Here is a 20,600-nt window from a genome sequence, read left to right on the forward strand (position 1 = left end):
GTTTATGTACGATCCTCTTTCAAATCTCTCCTTAAAACTCACCTTTTGCTGTGATGTCTGCAAACGAACTTGGTAAGTGTTAGGTTGCTGATGGGCTGGTACCCCCGCCTATCATGCTGACTAATGTTGTCTCATAGTTTTCTTGTATTCCTCCCTCTGTCTGTGTCTACCTACTGCCTCTTGTTTTATACTTAGACTGTAAGCTCTCTGGGGCAGGGACTGTCTTTTGTTCTGTGTTTGTGCAGCGCTTAGCACAATGGGGTCCTGGTGTACTTATTACCCTAATAATTTAAAGATCCCCTATCTCTGGTTCAGAACGATGGCTGCATATGTCATGTTTTAGAGGCTTTGGGCTAGTGGCCTTCTGTAGGGGATTTAGCATCTTCCTGTGAACCTTTCTTTTCCACTGGCGATGACTTAAACTTAGTCCCAATGTCTTTCATGGTGTGGAGACACATAGGTGCTCAACACATAAAACAGCAATTTCACAAATAGTTGGCTTGCGTAGGTTTAAGAACGCATTTTGGGTGTGTTTAGTTTAGGCTGGTTTTCTTATCGGTGTGAACAGGATGCAAACAGGTTTGTTTCATTTCCTTTCCTCCATGTTTAATTTGGCTCCTTTATGACATACAGAGAGCATAAATAGGTTTAGTATTGTATAGACGGAAAGTAACCCTAGGAAAGAAAATGAAAGGGAGTGAACCTGGTTCGACTCAACAGCTCCTGTTTTGACCTCACCAAGTACTAATAAGTTTAAGTTTGCCCTCCTGCCCCGCACCATGAAATTAACCCTAAGAAAGATATGCTTGGTCACATGGGGTAAAAGCCTTCCTCTTTCAGATCTTAGATAGGCAGTGGCAAAAGAAGACCATAGTGACTTCTCCTTGTTAAACTAATTTTTGAATGGGAAGGGAAGAAATGAATGTGGGTCCATTCTCAGTTAGTTTCTTAAATTTCTTCTCTGTGCCCCACTCATTTTTAGTGCCTGAACTATCTCTCCTTAGGGGGGAGGGATAGCTCAGTGGTTTGAGCATTGGCCTGCTAAACCCAGGATTGTGAGTTCAATCCTTGAGGGGGCCACTTAGGGATCTGGGGCAAAAATTGGTCCTGCTAGTGAAGGCAGGGGGCTGGACTCAATGACCTTTCAAGGTCCCTTCCAGTTCTAGGAGATTGGTATATCTCCAATTATTACCTTTTTTATTAACTTCAAAGAAACCGAATAAAAGATTCATTTATCTTGTATTGCCTCCTAACCCTTGCTAAGAAACAGAAAATGAGCAAGCTGGTTAAAGAGTAGGTGTGTGTAAAATGTTTGCCCTCTCTTCACTGGGTGTATTCTGCAGCACGCTACCTTCAATGTGTGTTTGCTACCCTCTTGCTTTAGGTCTGGAATGTCATTTTTTGAGACGTGTGGAGTGCCAACAATCTCACTGAACATCTGAGAGCTGCAGGTGATCAGCTCCTTTGAAAAGTCATGCACCCTCTCCATTGCTGTCTGGCTTTTATGACAGCTGCAGTTTTTCTTCCCTCACAATTCAGAACACTGATGAGATCACATTAATTAAAAACAGCCTGTAAAAAGGGAATTGGGATAAATGGGTTATTGCTGTTAGATCACTATATAGTGCTCTTTTTTTCCTGGATGCTTTAATACTACGGTAAATGGCTAATCGGTGTACTTGTATGCAATGCATTGACTATGCTGAAAAAGTGGTCTAGAGTAGTTTTAGCACTCAATGTTAAATTAGCCAAGGAAAGTGGAGTGCTGCTGTTCTGGATGTTGTCTCATGAACTGGAATATATGATGCTAAACAAATTTTGATCTTAGCATAAAAGACTAAGGAGGAAAAAGAACAGACTTGACTAGGAAGAGCCAGTAAAGGTGAGAGGAAGAATAGAAAGACAATTATCACTCATGTAGCTTAGTGACTACAGGTAGGTACAAGTAGCTACCACACATTTGTCCAACATCTAAAACATTATGTTTGGAGGTTGCTTGTAAATTATTAAGGGAGAAATGAATAATCTGACAACCGTTTCAACCTATGTAGAAGCAATTTCACCAAAGATGTCACAGGGAAGCCTATATGTTCTTTCCTTTAACAGATAATGACAATGGAAAGTATAAAACCTTAGCACAATGTTCTTTATATGTTAGTTCCCCCAAAAGATCTTTAAAGTGTGTAACACCTCTTTGTCTATGTATTTTTATATGGCCTCCATCACCACTACATTGGAGCATTTCAGGTTGACTTCACCCACCTTCTGTGCAGTAGGGAAGTATTTCCTCATGTATAGATTGTAAATAGAGGCACAGAGAGAGCAAGTGACTTGCCTGCGGTCATGCAAGAATTGGATGGCAGAGCCAGGAGTTCAATCCAGGTCTCCTGAGTGTCAGTCCAGTGTCTTAATGACAAAAGCGAGAATCCCAGCATAAGGGACACCAATACTTCACAACCTACGCTGTACACAGACACTAGAGAAAGTCAGCCTCCTCTTGAGTGCAGGGCAACAGCAAACCAAGGGCTGTAGTTGCACAACAGGAGAAACTTTGGCTGAAGAGACACAGACACCACTTCAGCTTACAGGTTCTTTAAATAGCTGGTGATTTGATATATTTTAACATCTCTAAAGAAGGGCTCTCCTGAACTCTGCACGAGTGGCACCATCTGGTCCCAGAGTTTAGGCTGGTCAAACTTGAGGCTTAGGGCCCTGTGATGCTTTCTCAGAGCATCCTGAACTGTAAGCTGCCTTGTTACCCCTCTGCCTCAGTGAGAGAGATTTGCTGCTGCTAAACGGTACTTCAGCTCCGTGATGCTCCAGTCCATTAGCCAGCCCAACAAACTCTTCAGGACTTTGCCAATCCTAACTTTGCCTTGCAGGTTAACTCTTGGTGTACTTCAGTTCCAGAACTCTCCCGAAGTGTTCCCCTGCCGCATCCAGACTTGTCACTGGGCTCCCACAGAAATACCAAATTCATTGTCTCCAAAGAGACAGAATACACACCAGCCTGCTGGCACAGCCAAGAGTGCACGCTTCACTTAATAGAATAGCACTGAGATGGATTTATAATAAAGCAAGAATAAGTTCAAAGTGATTCTATGCCGAGATAATAGAAACTGGTTACAAATAAAACAGAAGTATAACATGCTTGTAAGAGACTACATCTAAGCTTAGCAGGTGTCAAGCTTTGTCTAAAACAGTTTTCTCACCTCCAGTTACTTTTCAGCATCACCACCTTACATAGTTGGGGATCAGTGTTGACCTCTTTGTTCCCTTAGTGATGGATCACAAGATGCCCTTTTGCTTCGCCTTTATATTCTCCAAGGTTCGTTGTGTTTGTCTCGAGAGTCAGGCTGACCCCCTGGGGCTCTACATATGGTGTTCTCCAGGGTGTTAATGCCAGGCAGTGTGTTCATCCTCCTGAGAACTGATGTTTACCTCGGATGCAAATGAACTACCCATCGTCTGACATCCCTGTGCTCCATTTACGCTATAGAAACCTGCAAATCAATACTGCTTTGTCTAGGACAAATGTGTTTATACAGTCTGCCTCTAAAACACGCTTTAGGAACATATTTCCAGCACACACACACCTAATTCTGTGCACGCTGTCTGTGCTTACGTCACACCATGATATTTTTGACCAGTGTGTCGCCAGTTTTCATTTGATAGGGCACTCTTTACAAATTACACCTAAATACTATGACAGTTATGTGTTTTAAGTGTGTCCGGTCTGATGGAAATTCACAGAACAACGGGCCCACTGCCAATTGGCATTGAGAGGGTCTTAGGGTGACAGCTATGGTACGAGTGGCAGTTCACTTAGACATATCCATGCTGGCTGTAATACCTCACTAAAAAATAGCTGTGAGGACTCTGCGGTGTGGGCTGCACAAGCCAGCTTGCCACACCCTGTCCCGCTGATGTGTATTCGCGTGTGCGGCTGGCACTGAAGACTGCTCCGTGGCATCCTTACTGCTATTTTTAATGAGCTAGCTAGGCTACAGTTAGTGTGAGAGTGTCTGCCTGAGCTGCAAATCATATCCCTGGATGCCACGTAAACATAACCTTTGTCCTCAAGCTATTCCCTCCAGCTAAAATATTGCAAAATCCCTCTGGATAGCATTGGGACTAAAACAGGTAGATAGCACAGATACCCTCAACCTATGGGCTGGGTCCAGTTCCCAACAAGGTCTGTGGTCTCTCACATGTTCTAAAACTAGGGCTGTCAAACGATTTAAAAAAACTAATTGTTCTTAATCGCAGTTTTAAGTGCACTGTTAAACAGTAATAGAATACTAATTTAAATTTATTATACATATTTTGGATACTTTTCCTACTATTCAAATATATTGATTTCAGTTACAATGCAGAAAGCAAAGTGAAGAGTGCTCACTTTATATTATTTGTTACAAATATTTGCATTGTAAAAAAAGATAAACAAAGTAGTATTTTTCAATTCACCTCATACAAATACTGTAGTGCAATCTCTTTATCACGAAAGTGCAACTTACAAATGTAGAATATTTTTTTACATAACTGCACTCAAAAACAAAACAATGTAAAACTGTAGAGCCTGCAAGTCCACTCAGTCCTACTTCATGTTCAGCCAGTTGCTAAGACAAAACAAGTTGTTTGGTTTTTTTACAGTGCAAATATTTGTAATAAAAAATAATATAAAGTGAGCACTGTGCACTCTGTATTCTGTGTTGTAATTGAATTTGTGATAGTGATTTCACATGGTATTTGCTAGAACATAGCATTAGGTGGGATCTGGTAGGCTGTAATGAGGCCTGCTCTCCCTGAGACTTAAAAGAAGAGATTATGAATATGCTGAAGTCTAATCTTAGCTTGACTTGTGGGAGCATTCAGAAAGCCTTGCTAGAAGTAAGTGAATGTGGTTAATTACATTCTAGGTTTCCATTAGAGTAGGAGCCCAGGTAATCAAAGCCCAGTGATTTAGCAGATAGCATGTCTTCACGAACAGAAAATGTTTACATGTTGTAAGCTGCTTTACATCTTTGTGTGAGAATCTGCTTTCAAATGAGCTGTGCTTTCAGATGTGCAGATGTCAGTTAATACTTAAAATTCACCTTCTCAGTGGGAGATGTCAGAAACATGACTGTGGATTTCACTTTGACGGCTGATGCTCTTTATAAGAAGTGCAGAAACCTGCTTGAGCTTCTGTGGTCAGAGGTAAACTTACAAAGGTATCTTTACTGCTGTATTAAAAGGTAGTGGTAAAGAGATGCCTAAGGCCAAATTCTCTGCTTGGATATGTATGCATGACTCTTATAGAAATCAAGGGAAAATGCATGTGTATATTTCCAGTGGCAGAATTTGGCCCTTCTGCTTTCACTTAGCTATCAGTATTTCAGGATTAAGAAGTCTTGTTGCGTAGATCACAGTTAGTCGCATGTAGTGTGCTCTGAAAGCTCCACTGTCGGCATGGCGACTTTACCTTTGTTATTCTGATACATAGCTTTGACTTCACAACTTTTAGAATATATTCCGCTTTTGATGTGCGTAATGGTTCAGTTACATGTATAATCTGTTTGCTGATGTAACTACTTCACACAAGTCTTTTTATAATAAATACCTCATAAGTATCATTAAGCACTAACAACACACTCCCTACATGAAAATGGCCCTTAGAACTAATTACCTTTTTGAAGGATTCTCTGTGTAGCTGAGAAGAGGAATAGTTCTTGGATGATTTTGCCCGCTAATGATGCATTCCTTATAGTCAACATTAAAGAGATGAGTTTTGAGGGAAGAATTGGGTAAGCATGGGGCCTTAGTGACCCATGATACAGAAGGAGTTCCATCCCAAGGGGGAGATAGGAGTGGGAGAAGGAAATTTATTTAAGCTTTTGAGTTACTGTGGTCAGAAGTAAATTTGTAAAGGTACCATTTTGAGGGCCTCAGGGCTGGTTTTGTTGGGAGAGCAATGGAGAGTAGATTGAGATATTGGGCTGATATAGTTGGTGCAGTGGAAAGAGAGGATGAAATAAGAGCTGAAGTTTCTGAGATGTGGGCTGAGACAGAATATTGCTGGGCTTTGAAGAAAAGGATAAGAAGCTTTAGTATGCTGCTGCGGTAATTTAAAACATCAGATGGAAATGTGTGTCTGACGCAAGAAGCTCGTTTGCTTCCCAGAGCTTTGAGGAAGGTTGTTAGTTCAATTGTTTTGGTCCTAAGTCACTTTCCGTTTGGGTGCCAGGAGTTGTTTCATGTTTTGAACGCTGGCACACCTTTACATCCTTCACCTACAAAAAATGAAGTGGAAAGTCTGCTAGAAGACTGATATTTTTCGTTGTTGTTTTATTGCAGAAGCAGTTGACGAGTGACCATAAGTTAGTGTTACAGCAGTTCCACAGCTGTGAGACTTGAGTAGTTTTTATACTCACATCTTGTATATGATTCTGCATCTCCACCCGCCCCATCTAAGAAGTGGTGTTTCCCTTCATAGTGGCATTTTCTGCTTCAGTTAAGCAAAAGTCCTACAGCAGAACAGCTTGTCTGCTTGAAAAACATTCTGAGACTTTAAGGGTAGATTCACTAGTGAATCTTTGTTTTTCCCCAGGACATCTACAACAAAATCTTTAAGAAACAGCGATTTATTTACCTAGCTTGAATATAGTCTCGGTACAAATGACATCCGCAGTAATAAAATCCTAGTTTCACAATTCTTAAAACATAAGCCAAATCAGTAATCTGTGCTATTTTTGGATAGTAAAAACTATCCACTTAGGCCAGAGGTTTTCAAACTGTGGGTTGTACCTCCCCCCGAGGGAGGGTGGTGAGCAGCGATGCCAGGCGATGGTGGGGCTCAGGGTTCGGCAGCGCTCGGGCAGGGAGTACTACCTCCACCCCCGACTCACCTCTTTTTGTCGGAGGGGGGGAAGGGGGGCACAACTAAAAATTGTAACTCAAAGCGAGAGCTCAGCTCAAAAAGATGATTTTTAAAAAGCTGGGATCACATTTTATTCATGCTATCAAGGCTGTTTGAATAGGATTGTGACTCTCATTGTAGACCAGGGGTAGGCAACCTATGACACACGTGCTGAAGGCGGCACGCGAGCTGATATTCAGTGGCACTCACACTGCCCTGGTCCTGGCCACTGGTCTGGGGGGCCCTGCATTTTAATTTAATTTTAAATGAAGCTTCTTAAACATGTTAAAAACCTTATTTACTTTACATACAACAATAGTTTAGTTATACATTATAGACTTATAGAAAGAGACCTTCTAAAAACGTTAAAATCTGTTACTGGCAAAACCTTAGATTAGAGTGAATAAATTAAGACTCGGCACACCGCTTCTGAAAAGGTTGCCGACCCCTGTTGTAGACTCTTCCATGACACCTTTTTATATACACAGGTTTGTGCAGAACATACAGAAATAATTGCAATTTAATCTCTTACTGGTGATAGAGGGCTGAAAGTAATGCTTGGAACTTGCATGATTCTCAGAAGTGAATATCTGTTTTACAGATGAGGAAAGGGAGGCACTGAGAGGCTAAGTGACTTGGCCAAGGTCAAACAGGCAGTGGGTAGCAGAGCTGGTAGCAGAACCTGGGTATAGGATCTTGCCAGTCTTGTGGCTTAACCCCTGGGTCATACTGTACAGACTTAATGTGCTTTTGCAGTCTTTTTTTATAAGTGTGTTTGTTTCTCATCAGAATTTAGCAGTGCAGTAAACCTGTGTGTTAACATGATGGCAAGCCCTGACATCTTCCAAGTGGCCTCCCTCTATTGCTCAAATGTATTTATTCAAGACATGGATCCTCTTGCAACCTCAAATGGACTGGATGGTTTGTAATAACTCCATTGCAGTATAGTGAAGAAAAAAATGTTCTTGTCGGGTTAATTTATCCAGCTGCCACCTCCTTCACAGAACATTGTTTTAGCTGTTGCTGGGCAACGCTTCTTTTTGGCAAAACATTCAAGGAATGAGCCGGTATCTCTCTTAGACTTAAAATGCCCTCATAGCAAAGCAGAAGATGAGAAGTTGAAATTTTGTTTCTTCTTTGGATCCTAATCCATGTTGTTTCTGAGTAATTGGTGTCATGAAGCATTTTATTGTGCTTATCTGGTAGTGTTAAGGCTAATGTTGAACATCTCAATCTTTGTAACTAGAGTGTGTATTTGAAATGAAGCTGGATAATAGAGAGAATTTCTAGTATATACGCTGGCTGTCTTGATGGGATTCTCTTATGTTATGCTCCACATTCAGTTAGATCAATATATATCTTTTTAATACAGAGCTGAGGATTCTTAAGGATTCGCATTTCACACTTGCCACCAGGACTCAAAAGTTTGCATTCAAATGCTTTGTTTAATGTGAACCAAGTCACACCATGTACACAGGTTGTATAACTCCATAAACGGTAGCTCTGCTGCACATTTCTTGACTGTATATTCTCACATATTGGAATGCTGAATATTTTGTCGCTGACTTGTTCAAAGCTCAGAATTAAGAGCTACAGTGAACTCACCTTTTAGTTCAAGTTTAGTATACCTGTCCTCAAACATGTGGGCCGTTTGATATCTGTTTAGCTTCACTTAAAGAGTTTTGGAAAATTTCAGTGCTTGGAGGTATCTGTGCATAGGTTCTTCCCCCCCCCCCCCCCCACCACCACCACCACCACTCAGATGAGAGTAATCAGAGCAGTTTGGGTTGCTGTAAATGATTTTTTTGCTCCAGAATAGCCTGCATTTGGTGATTATCTGGCTATGCTGCAGAGAGCATCTGTTTTGATAGGAGTCTGGCAGAGGATTGTTCATGGAATGATGGTGAGTAGAGGGGGTTATTGTTTTAATGTTCATATTAATTATCTGGGTATCTAGAACTCACATGGGATTTTTTTTTCTTTCAATTTAAATTTATCTGGTAGTGGTTCAAACATATTTTGGTGACGGTGAATTAACAGATTAAACTAGTAGCACAGACTTTATGGATGGAGTATGCAGAAATTATTTCAGTTACTGTACTGTAACTTTTGGAAAGTATTCTTCTCGTGGCTCTCACGGCCAGCATGGTGGTTTTGGATATTAGCAATGTGGCTCCATTTCAGTTTTGAAAATCATGGGTTAGATTGAGATGTGCTCATTGAGTATCTGAAGATTAAACAGGGTGAAGTCATAAACACCTGCTTATTACACTGGATTTTTCTTTCCTGTCTGACTTACAACATTTTAATGCTGTCTCTTAGTCCTTCACAACATCTCTGCTGATGTCGTGGTCTCTTGTTAAACCAAGAAACTTTTTAAGAATGGAATTCTGTTCACATGACTGGGGGAAAACGTTATACCAGGGATTTGGAGCAATCAAATTTTTGAATTGCTCCATTCCGGCTCCACTCCAGCTCCGGGCATAAAAAACCTACTGGTCCGCGCTCCGACTCCGGGCTCCGCTCCAAAGCCCTGCATTATACTAAACAATGACAAATGTAGGTGCTTAAGACTTTTGCACTTTTTTGCAACTTGCAAATTAGGTGATGTGCCAAAAAGGCCTTAGACTGTGAAAGGAAGCACCCATGGAGCACATTCTATGAGTGGATGTTGCATCTTCAAAAACGCTGATCACTTTGGACCATACTGGAACCACAATGGTTTGTTCTACCATTCCAGCTGATGGTATGTATTTAAATTATGTATGCTATCTTCCTGAAATTTTGAACACTCAACCTGCAAGCCATCTGTCTATCCATGATAGAATTTTATATAGCACTTATCACTCTGGCATCTAAGTGCTGACCAAATTAAAGGTTTCAAAAGTATAGTCTCATGAGCTAAAGCAGAAATGCATTTTTTAAATACACACCCAAATGTGAAAATGCTGCACTGGGCATATTGGAAAAGCCAAAAAGCACTCCTTTAAACACCAGTGAAATGCACTAGACTGAGCTTTTGTGGGGAGAAATAGTAGATAAAACAGTACAGTGCTTGCAACTTTACAACATTTGACTGCGGTTGCCCCAGAGGAGTATCTCAGGCACTGCAGTTATATTTGTTACATGAATAGGAGTGTCCCTCAGATACTTCTGTGCCATAACTCACGATATAGTTTGTTCTAATGAATGATGTCCAGTGTCTCTAGCTTGTTTTACCATTCAATGAAGAGGGGAGGACTTTGCTCTGTCTATGCAAACGTAGTTGGAATGTAGAGGTTATATACTAACTTCCATAGATATTAGGAGGTAAATTCTGCCTAAGAGCAGGGAGAATGAACTTGTATGAGGCTTGAATGCAGCCGTTGGAGGGCAGAATTTAACATCAGAATCAAGGCATTCTCATACTGAATTAGCCCCAAACTCCATCTAGCCCAGTAAACTGTCTCTAACAGTGCTTAGCACCAGATACTTTAGAGGAAAGTTGAAGGAAACCCCCCAATAAACAGTTGTGGGATAATCTGCCTCCCATGAAGCTCTTACCCTAATTTATAACATTTAGACTGACTTGAACCTTGAAGGATAAGATGGTATGTCCTCCTCAACATGTCTTTTTATTAGCATTAACTATTATAACACTAGGTATTCCTATAAGCTCCCAATACCTATTTGAACCCTTGAATTTTGTATTGAGGGGAGGGGGGAAATACTTTTATTTTGTGTTTTGTTTTTTTGTTTTCCCCCATTCTGTTCTGTGGGAAGAAATGGATGCTTATTCACTATTGGCCTGTTTCTTAAGGCAGGCTGGCATTCTGTAGCTGGCTCGGTGACTTGCCGTGCAGCTGGAAATGGGAGTGACATTCAGTACCTTGTTTCCCGTCTTATTGGAACTTGGGTACTTCGCTGAGATGGCTGCCTCGCCTGTAGGATATCTTAACAATGACTCTCTGGAGTGGTGTTGCTGTATTTCCTGGAGAAGGAGCACCAAGACGGTGGTGTTGGGGAAAGTACATGCTAAACAAATTGGTATGGACAGGCTGTACTCTCTATTGCAGGGGTAGGCAACCTATGGCACGTGTGCCGAAGGCGGCACGCGAGCTGATTTTCAGTGGCACTCACGCTACCCAGGTCCTGGCCACCAGTCCGGGGGGCTCTGCATTTTAATTTAATTTTAAATGAAGCTGCTTAAACATTTAAAAAACCTTTATTTACTTTATATACAACAATAGTTTAGTTATATATTATAGACTTATAGAAAGAGACCTTCTAAAAACGTTAACGTATTACTGGCATGCAAAACCTTATATTAGAGTGAATAAATGAAGATTCGGCACACCACTTCTGAAAGGTTGCCAACCCCTACTCTATTGTGTCTCCTTGCACAGGTAGAGGGAGGGAAAATGAGAGAGACCTCCCTGGCATACAGTGTGAATGCTGTGTGGATTGGCCAGGTTGAGCTCTCCCATTGATCTGCACTGGGACAGAGTATTGTGGTTAACGTGCAGCATTCAGCCAACTATGTTTTTTTGTTTGTTTTTCATTTTAGACATGCTCATGTTTTGCACCTAGATAAATGAAAACAGATGTAGTTTTATAAATGATGGAGCAAACATCCTCAGAATATACAGTGGGCATGAATATACACTGCTGGAACTTTACACGGGAGGAACGCTGGGCTCGTGGTTAAAGAACTAGATAGGAACTCAGAAAAAGCAGGCTCTGAGTTCCTGTCTTGGTGACACTCTGTGGCTTGGAGGAAGTCACTCGATCTCTCGGTCTCAATTTTCCATCTGAAAAATGTGGATAATCCCCTACTTAACAGGCAAACTGAGAGAATAAATTCATTGATATTAGTGACGTGGTTGGGGAAATGCCTTCACAAGTACCTTGGTGGTACAAACAAGAAGTAACTGAAATGCTCACTAATTTAATTTTTTTTTGCATCATCTGGGTACTGTAAATATATTTAAACATTTTTTTCCTTGCTGAAAGTCCAGGAGAGTTCAGGTAGGACTGAGGGGGAGGCTTGCCAAAATCCAGAGTTGAGCTGTTAAGTGCAACAGTACTGTGAAAACCTAGTCCCAACCTTGTAGACAAAAGAATACTGTGCCTTTGTTGCCATAGTTTCAGTGCAAAATCTGACCTTCGCTACAATAACATTCGGTTAGAAAGAACTTAGCTAATCAGTTTTCTAAAATTAGTGTGTTCCCTAGTACATAAGCTGGTATGAACAGGATATTTAATGAAATATTATACTTAGTAACAAGAGCCCAAGGGAATGAAATGCCTTGATGAGTTGCGGGGGGGAGGGGGAACGGACGGACGGACCAGATCAGTGCCTATCCCCCTTTTAATAAAATCAAAAGTACTTTGTAGTTTGTGGCCTGCTTATTATTTAAGGTAATTCTATTGTTCAGTTCTCCTCTGCAGCTGGCCCTCCTCGCAAACACACTTAACTTTCTTCCTTAGCTTTCAGACTCTGCCCAAGTGAATAGGGGAACTTCTGAAAAGTCACTGAGGATGCTGATAAATCAAAACTGATGGCTCACATCCATACTGGGAGTATTAATATAAAACTTTTCAGAGGACTTCAAACAGTTACAGTAACCTAAAACAGCAACTTAGTGGTCTTCGTCCATGGGTCTCAAGCACTTTGTGAAGGGGTAGATATAACCTCTATTTTATATGCAAAGGTTGAGGGGAAGTACTGAGGCAGAGAGAAATTAAGTGCCCAAGGTCATATAGAGGTTGTTGGCAGAGATGGAAGTAGAACTTCCAGGTGTTAAACTCTACATGTCTGCATTAACCAGTGGGATGTGCTGTCTCCAATTACACACCTGATTCTCCAAAGTGCTGAGAAATATGAAAATGAAATGGAGCTGGAGGGAGGCGCCTAGTATGCTAAAATATTGCATGTGGTATTTTTTTAAAAAACTTATCCAAATTTTTCAGAGTTCTGAGATGCATAAAACTCTGTTGGATATGGAATAACTTGAGCTAATGCATCTATTGTGTTCTGGGGAGATAGCCCCTGCTTCACTGACCAACCCTGGGATGGGATATATTTCTTCATCTGGTCATGAAAGCTGTAGCTGAATGACCAGTCTGTTAGCAATCATGAAAGTGATTATGTATTTTGAACCTGTTTTGAACACACAGATGAATCTTACTGGAGCCCAAGGTGAACCTTGAAACCCTCAACCCTATCTTGTGTGAGTGTTTGGGCTTGGTAGGGGAGGGAGAGACAGACAGAGACCAAAATAAATGGGAACTGAGCTATTTTCTCCTGAATTTAAAGACTTGATGTTTCACTTGAACAGGAAATCAAATGCAAAGACTGAAAGAATGACAAAGAAAATTAGACTTCCCCTTGAAGGAGAGCTTGTTGGATTTGGGCCTGTTCTGCGTTGTTCATTCCTGTTCCAGCTCTTGTGCTCCATTCCCCAACTGAAATCTCTGCTTCAGCATTACTGAATCCCTATCCATTTCTATTTTTTTCCCATTTAGGACTAGAGCAGTGCTGATTGGCATCCCTAGACACTGAAGGCCCCTGTATGCACAAAAAATGCACAGCATGGGTAGTGGCAGTGCAAGCTTCCCAGCACTGCTGCACTAATGTGCCTCAAACTTGACCTTGAGAAGAACCATCTTGGGGGCAAAATTATCCACTCATTTTGGGAAGGAGGGTTTTAATATCAGTACAGGGAGTAGAACCTAGGTTTCTAGACTTGGTGCTCAGGACAATCTGCTGTATCACATTTCTCCCTCCCACCAGATAATGGTTTTTGACTGCTTGCTTTTTTATATGCTTTTTTGGGGGGGGGGGGGTGCTTAGGGGATGACTCCACATGATTGATTGATACCCCACATGACCGATCCTCTGCTATGTACACCCTCCATTTGGTGACTCCATTTGGAAATGGTCTGGGCTCCTTCTGAATCAGTCAGAGATTAGTGTGGAACTCTCCCCCTTCAGCTGATCCTAACTCTTCAGTTAGGGCAAGTTCATCGTTCTTGACCATTTTAAATGGCTAAATATGAATGTGAAGTAAGTCCACTGTTTAACCAATCCCCTGAAATTTTACTTTATCACGTGTTAAAACTGTCATTCAATGGTGCCTGGAAGCAGAGGAGACAACAAATTGTAGGCAGTGCTAAGGAAAGCAGCTGTTATCACCAGAAACATTCTCCTGTAATATCCTAGATGTTCTCTGACACTTAAATGACTCAGCTGTCAAGAAACCGCTCCTATTGGCTCCTTCTTAGCTTTGCTTTTGCTAGACGCAGCTTGCAGTTCCTTAAGTAGCACATAGTTGCAAAAAGATGTGAACTACCCACTATTCAGTTCCAGTACAGCTAGTGTAATTCAACATGACTATAAAACAAATGGTGAAATTGGTGTGCATGTCCTGCAGTTTTATTCCAGGCTTCTGATTTGTGAGCTCTGAATAGAAAATGGCAATTCACCGCCACATGTCAGGAATGAGAGCCCATGTAAATCTGAATCATGTATTTCCCATGATCTGCTCTCAACCTGGTGAAGCTTACAGGATAGGGGGTGGCGATGAGGGTGCAATTGGTGTTCACACAACTCCTCTTTGGTAGAAGATGAGGAGAAAATTGCCTCTGGGTTTGTTTTCTTTCCTCCATCCTCAAATACAAGATATGATTTTCTTTCTTTCTTCCACCCTGCCTTAATTTTTTACAATATGCCCATCTAGGCCTTTATGGGAAAAATACTGTTTAATGGGGATGAAAGCAATAGGTTCTATAGAAAAGCAGTAGGATTTAAATACTCTAAATTCCCATAGAAAACATTTCATTCTCTAGACAGTTCTGTAGTGGTTTTTTAACCTTTCTATAGTAGAGACCTAACTTCCATTAAAAGGTTATTTTTGGACCACCTTTAACTTTGTATTAAATTCTATAGGACATAAAGCTCAAATGATAACCTTTTTAAAAATACAGTAAAACAGTAGAGTTACGAGCTGACCTGTCAACCACACAGCTCATTTGGAACCAGAAGTATGCAATCAGGCAGCAGCGAGGGTGGTTTTTAAAAAAAGCAAATACTGTACAGTACTGTGTTAAACATAAACTACTAAAAAAAAAGGAAAGTAAAAAAAATTTGACAAGGTAAAGAAACCGTTTCCGTGCTTGTTTCAATTAAATTAAGATGGTTAAAAGCAGCATTTTTCTTCTGCACAGTAAAGTTTCAAAGCTGTATTAAGTCAATGTTCAGTTGTAAACTTTTGAAAGAACAACCCTAACGTTTTGTTGAGTTACAAATATTTCAGAGTTATGAACAACTTCCATTCCCGAGGTGTTCGTAACTCTGAGGTTCTACTGTAATGTCTACGTAAGCAGACTCAACCTAGGAATAAGCGGTTAAACACCTTGTCTTCACCCCTTAAGCTAAATCCTCAATGAGAGGGTTCCCCCTTGTACATGTGTGTGTGGGGAGTGGTTGTAGCAGAATAGGTACCCAGCATGGGTCACGCACAGGACACATTTTGCTCAGTGTACTCTGCCTGGAGCAGGGATGTGTAGTCTGCTCCTTCAGCCTATGGCCAGCAGTCCTGATCTTCTCAGGGCTGTCTTCACAGTCATATACAAGGGTAAGTACTCTTGTCTAAGCACAGGAGCAAAGCATGATTCTGCACATAGATCCAGCAGTGCAAATACTGGTGTCATCACAGCAAAACATTGTCAGTTCTTTCTCATGATCTGTTTATGGGGCTTGTGAGCTCCAGCATTTGACATATTGCTGTCAATGGACTCCTTTGTCCTTTCAGTTTGAGAATATGGCAGTTCCATTTCACTATGTTTTTCAAGCTAAACTAAGATATTTAACCTGCTAACATCTGAGTCTAGGGCTGATTTTTCTCCTTTGATTGTTGGTGCATCATTAGCATCCAGAGAAGTGCAGGGTGCTTCACTGGCTTGTGAGCAAAGGTCATGGTGCCAGCATTAATCTGTAAAGCACTGTGGTTTGAGTCCTGAATATATGCAAGTCCTTCTGTTCTCAGCAGCTGATCGCTGGAAGTATTTTTAAATTGTTAGGTGGGGACAAAGAAAGAAGGGCGGGGAGATGTTGAGGATTCTTGACTGGTAATCCCTTCACTTTCTGGCAATCCAAAAGGGAACCTTTGGGCCCTCTATTTGCTTGTTCTTTTACCAGTGAAGGTCAGTAGATATTCATAGGAGTAAACTGGGAATATCATTACGGTCTTCAAGACCGCATTATAGAAAACTGAAATTATTCTGAGCATCAAGTCCTGAGCTGCTCAAACGCTCTTTTGCAAAACATACTATTTGTAAGGCCTTTCATTTTTCTGGATTATTTTTATTTATTTTTATTCTTGCTGAGAAATTCCTATTTTTGCAAATGCTATCATTTGTGTGGGGGTGTGTGTGTTTGTGTGTGGGATGTTACCTTTCTTTTACATTTTTTTTTTCTTACCTTCCCATAATCTGAATTTTGGATGCAGCTCAGTAACATAGGCAGACCCCTTGATCCCAACTCTGGCAGGAGAAAGGTGGTGGCTCAGTGACCTGGGTGGACCATAGGGGACCCCAGACCTGGCTCTGGAAGGAGAGATGGTGGCTTGGTTATTTGCACAGATCACAGTTTTCTGGGAAAATATTGGGAAGTTAACTTTTGGACCTATTTTTAATACCAATTAATTTGTGGGAAATTTAAAAACAATAATAAAAAACCAAAAATGAATGGTCTTGATTATCGGGTTCAGTTAAATTCTACACAGATTCTTTTTACATGGTTTTATTTGGCTCTTTAGCAGGTTATTCCTAAGGCATTGCACTTACCATTTAAACTTCAGTCCAGACTTATTGGTCATTAGGAAGGAGTCAGTCCAGACTTACTGTTCATAGGGAAGGATAAAACAGAAATAAACCACTCTAAAGTTCTGAGTAGTTTCTGATTAGATTAAACTGGAGGGTTTCTCCAGGCTGGTGCTGGGGCCATGTGTATGTGCATTTCCATCTGGCTGTACTCTGCTTAGTATAATTATGTCCAGATCTCCTCCCAAGCTAGTTTGCCAGGCCCTTCTTTAAATTCAGTTTTGTTAATTTCTGGTAAAAGTTAAAGCCTGGCTCAGAGTGGTAATAAACTAGTGTGTTGTATGAACATTTCCAATAGTGACTATTAAAGAGTGTTGTCACCTTGGTGATAATAAGCATTGTATTTCTTCAGATCTTTATATCTAATGCATATAACTTGCACTGTCAAGTAAGAGATCTGTGAATTAATATGCACCAGGAGTGAGAAAACATCCAGTCATATGTGAAAGTAATTAGTGCAGAGTTCTCAATCTGAGCAATCATCTTCTGCTTAGACTTTACAATGTACAGAACTTGATTAGAAAGATAACTTCTTGTATTTTACTTTGAGTTATAATGTTTATTGTAGCTTTCAATCAGTTTCATAGAGCAAGCACTTGTCTTCCCCTAGATCTGCTGACAGCAGTTGGAAAGAGTTTGGCATCAAAAGAAATACAAAAGCAATAAGTATTTCTAGAATGCCATTATGATTCTCTCCTGTTTAATTGAAACAAATTATCTCTCAGATTTCAAAGTGCTGCTATTGTCAAGGGACTTTGGTAGCACTTACAGACCTTTTATTTAGTAAATAACGAAACCTTGATTGGTTGAGGTTAAAAATTATACAAGGGGAAAAAATAAATATAGAGCCATAGGCATGAGGCAGTCAGAAAACTGGATGAGAGGGAGCAGCACTCCTGTAGAGGAAAGAATTTTGGCCAGATCTACGGAAATCTTTTTCCTTTAGAGCAGTGTATGTTCCTAGCCAACATCAGCTAACTTGAAACAAGTGAGGAGGCAGAGTTGGGGAGGGGAGTTATGGTCTGATAGTTTCTAGGATGAGGAAAGGTGTTAAGGGAGATAACTATACCTGGTCTTGTTAGTGATTCCAGTCATATCTGCTTAGTGTGCATTAAATTAAAGCTGTAGTGTGTTTTTGAAGAAGCCAAGGATAAAGACAAGATGTTATCTGCTTTTTCATAATACCACGTAGAAAGAATGCATATGCATTCACTCCTCCCCCTAGAAGTCTCCTGATTGGAATTCTTAGAACCTGAGTATTTGGGAGAAATTCCAACGTGGACTCTAGAAGCCAGGATTCCATTGAGCTGGGTTGTGAATTCACTGCTTTCCCTAGTAGCTTGCATCTTTTTTCTAGGATGAGAACATAGAAATGTATGGCAATTCCTACCATATTTGATCAGACCCATGATCCGTCCAGTGCAATCTCTGACATTGGTCAGCACCAGATGGTTCACAGGAAGGTGTAAGAAGTCCTGCAGTAGGCAGCTGTAGGGTAATCTGTCCCCTGGGGAATTGCCTCCTAACCCATAATAGAGAATGGTTTAAGTCCCAAGCGGGATATTTTCTCTTCTGAAACTTTTTTTAGTTTATAATTCTGAATATTCTTGTTAAATGTACAAGAATCCAATCCTTTTTTGAATCTTGCTATACTCTTGGCTTCAGTAGCAAGCAAAGCTTTCATTTTAAAAACTATATCTATGTATATAAACATAACTCTTAGGGTTGCATAGAGAAATGTAAACTGATGCAGAATTGTCTGCATACTGTCTGGAATAGAAATCTCTGAGAGGTTCCTGTTCATTTTGATGGGTTTTTAACTCTGAAGCCTAGTAATGGAATCTAAATGTATAGGCTGTTAACTGTTTCACAGCTGATCACAGCATTCCTCTTTTCTCCCCCCACCCCTCCAAGCTATAAGATGAAGTTATGCACTGTTTCCTGTGAGTTCATCTTTGGCCTCATGAGTGGGTGGAGTTTGAGTAACACCAATCTGACCCCCCACCCCCACCCCACACACACTTTTGGCACTGTTTTTTTTTTCCTCCTCTTGATAAATTATCTACCTTTTAATCAGGTGCTAAAATAGGTTGTGGAAGGGTGGATCCAAGTAATTCAAAGGTGTTAGTGACCTCATTAACTATCAAAGTAAGTGGGCTGACTTTGCTTGCAAGAACACATGGTGTATCCCACCTTTTGTTGCTGAGGAAGTTTTTGGCTTCACAAACTGGACGCTTCGAGTGTGCTCAGTACTGTGTGATGCATAAGAGAAGATGTCCCTGGTGCAAGGAAAGTAGAATCTCTTAATCAGAGCAACAACACCCTACAGAGGAGTTTTACTTTTAGATGCTTTAGGGGATGGAAGGTCAGCTCTGATGGCAGTGTAGATTTTTAAGATGATAATGGTTGGTTATCACTGAGATAAGATGAAGACTAAGAGTAAGAAAGGCATAAATGCTTAGAGTAGCTTGTCAGGTGGGTGTCCTTGCTAAAGAATGGCAGTGTGGGGAAGAGATCTCAAATGTAAACGGAAAGATTTAGTTCTATATTGATTCTCTTCTCTTCCCCCCACCCCAATACAGCCTCAGTTAGTAATTTTTGTTTTGTGTGGTGTTTGTCAATAGTTTTGATTTTCCAGTGATTTAAGATAAATATTTTTGGGAAGGTTAGCTTGAGTGGATGATTCCCTTACCTAGAAGGCAATCAGTCAACTCCAGGTATAATTCAAAGACAGATAAACCAGTTAGACTGCTAAATTCCCGTGAGCTCTCTACAGAGACTCATTCTAATCCAAATGCAGAATTATTTGTGTTATAATATGTAGGGTTGCCAACTTTCTCTTTGCAGAAAATGGAACTTACTTGCCCTGCTGTGATGCTCTGTACTTCAGGGGAACACCCTACACCCCCATGTATCAGAGGGGTAGCCGTGTTAGTCTGGATCTGTAAAAGCAGCAAAGAGTCCGGTGGCACCTTATAAACAGACATATTGGAGCATGTGCTTTCATGGGTGAATACCCACTTCGTCGGATGCATGTAGTGGAAATTTCCAGAGGCAGGTATATATATGCAAGCAAGAATCAGGCTAGAGATAACGAGGTTAGTTCAATCAGGGAGGATGAGGCCCTCTTCTAGCAGTTGATGTGTGAAAACCAAGGGCGGAGAAACTGCTTTTGTAGTTGGCTAGCCATTCACAGTCTGTTTAATCCTGAGCTGATGGTGTCAAATTTGCAGATGAACTGAAGCTCAGCAGTTTCTCTTTGAAGTCTGGTCCTGAAGTTTTTTTGCTGCAGGATGGCTAACTTTAAATCTGCTATTGTGTGTCCAGGGAGATTGACGTGTTCTCCTACAGGTTTTTTATATTGCCATTCCTAATATCTGATTTGTGTACATTTATCCTTGTATGTTCATCTTTATAAAATGATTGTGTAGTATCCAATGCAAAGTTTGTCATGTCAGGTGTCTTGGGAAGGCTCATGATGTACTGAGCATTGTTGTTATAGTGATGTTATAGGTTATAATTTCATGTATATAGTTTGAGGCTGAAAATGTATCCTCATGGCTTAAAGCAAGCCCAGACAAAAAGTCTCCAGAAGCAGAGGGGCAATTCAGGCTTCATCAGGGCGTGGATGGGACAAACCCACAGGAACAAAGGGCACTAGCCTAGGCAACAACAAAAGAATGTGTTAGACTCTCGAAGGAGTCCCCCCTCTTCCCTTGGTCAGTTTGGAACTGCGATGAGGTAATGCTCACCTGACGCTGAAGGGATGGGGGTGGGGGCAGGGACGGACAAAGCCAAGAGGGAACCAAGGACATGATAAAAGGGAGAGACATGTGCC

At 40.9% G+C, this 20,600-nt stretch overlaps 1 protein-coding gene across 1 annotated transcript in view; it reads left to right on the forward strand.

The window, feature by feature from the left end:
• ITPR1 (inositol 1,4,5-trisphosphate receptor type 1) overlaps window positions 1-20,600 on the forward strand; it is a 248,166-nt gene that overhangs the window by 21,951 nt on the left and 205,615 nt on the right. The gene's annotated exons all lie outside the window — the stretch shown is intronic.

Source organism: Mauremys mutica, chromosome 7 (assembly GCF_020497125.1).
Source record: "Mauremys mutica isolate MM-2020 ecotype Southern chromosome 7, ASM2049712v1, whole genome shotgun sequence".
In the NCBI taxonomy this organism is placed as follows: Eukaryota; Metazoa; Chordata; order Testudines; family Geoemydidae; genus Mauremys; species Mauremys mutica.